A 1,905-nucleotide genomic window follows, 5' to 3' on the forward strand; every position below is an offset into this window, starting at 1 on the left:
GTCAAAAATTGAAAATTTTTAAATTCCAAAACCTGTTCCTTTTTTTGAACTATGAAGCAAAAACAATTGAAATTCTAAGAAAAAGTGGCTCAATATATGAAGTAATTGTATGCAAAGTTCCATTTTGAATAAATGTATACTTTGCGAGTTATGCCCCTGGCCAAAAATGTCAATAATGAGAAATTTAACCCGGAAGTGCCACGCCCACTTCAATTTTTTTTGCATAGGTTAATTGATATTCAAAATGTTACGTTATGTTCGAAATGTAAATCTCCTACATAATATAGGTCAAAAGATATAGGTCAACAAACGTCAACAAAGGTCAAAATCGAAAAATGAAAAAATCCAAATGTTAAAACCCGTTCCTTTTTTGGAACTATAAGGCTGAAACAACTGAGCTGTTAACACATACTGGCCAAAAGGATGAGTTAATTGTGTGCAAAGTCCCTTTTTGAACAAACGCATCCTATGCGAGTTATGCCCTGCCTCTAAATGTAAACAATTAGTAATTCAACCCGGATGTGCCACGCCCACATAAGTTTTTTTGTCATAAGTGACTTCATATTCAAAGTGTCTAGTTGTATTCCAAATATCAAGGTTCTACATCAAATAGATCATAAGATATACATATACCAAGCTCAAAAAGACGCAAATATTGTAAAAAAAAACTTAAATTTGAAAAAATCACGAATTTCAATTTTGCTTTAAAATAACGATTGTTATATATCTATGTAAAGTGCATGAGAAGCACATTAGGAAACCGAAAAAATTAACCCTCTAGGTTAATTAGGTCACGTGCTAGAGCAGTCCAAAGTTGCGAATTTGGCTTTTTACGGATAGCTATAAAACCGGAAGTACATGTCGGAGGTCAAAGGTCAAAGTATCAAATGATAGCCAAGGTCAATGACCTTTGACCCTATGAAGGTCAAGGTCATCAAAGGTCAAGGTCACATGGTGTGATCGTTTAAAGCTTTAAAAAATTTCAACCGGAAGTTGCAAAAAAGCAAAAGCGAAATTCAAAATTCGGCTCCCAATGTTTTTTGCGCATCGATTGCGGAATACATTCACATCAAATTTGAGCATATCAACATTTACCCTGAGGCCCCATTTTGAGTTTTACAAAAGTGTGTTTTTTCAATATGGCGGCCAAAGTATCACTTCCGGTCTGGATTTTATTTTCTTCGTTTTTTGGTAATAGCATTTACTTTCGATCAGCATAAATTTCGTTGACCTATTTCAATTACACCGGAAGTTATTCGACCGGAAGTGGATTGTACTTTCAATTGATTCCCCGTTTAAAACCGGAAGTAAAATTAAATATTTGACAACTACATATTATTTGCTTTGGTGATGTCCCTTTGCATATTAAATTTCAGATCAATCGATGCAAAAGCAAAAAAGTTGCAAAAAAATTGAAAAATTTGATCGAAAAAAGTGAGCGACGTATTTTCGAATTTCGTAATTTTTCAAGTGCTATCAGGTCAGAAATTACAGCTAGATTGTAAAAATGAAAACCCGAAGAAAATCGATGCAAAAATACGCCTTCTAGAGCCGATTTTCGACTATTTGCACATGTTGAACTGTGGCACTTCCGGTTTTGCAAAAATGTTCCAATATATATTTAAGGAACACGTCGCCACTACAGAAGGTCTAGAGAAGTTGAATGGTTGCTGCAACTACTGCAGTCTAGGCTCAGGAAGGTGTGTAAATTTCGAAAAAAAAAAAAAAAAAAAAAAAAAAAAAAAAAAAAAAAAAAAAAGGAATGGACTTTTCGATAACAAACTGGGACTTTGCGGTAGCAAAGTCCCACAACTAGAGCCACACGTGGCACAAAGGGGGACTTTGCAAATGTAGCAAAATGCTAAAGACTCTGAAAAAATCAACCTTCTACGATAATTACATCAC

The sequence above is a fragment of the Lottia gigantea genome (assembly GCF_000327385.1).
Source record: "Lottia gigantea unplaced genomic scaffold LOTGIsca_327, whole genome shotgun sequence".
Taxonomy (NCBI): Eukaryota; Metazoa; Mollusca; class Gastropoda; family Lottiidae; genus Lottia; species Lottia gigantea.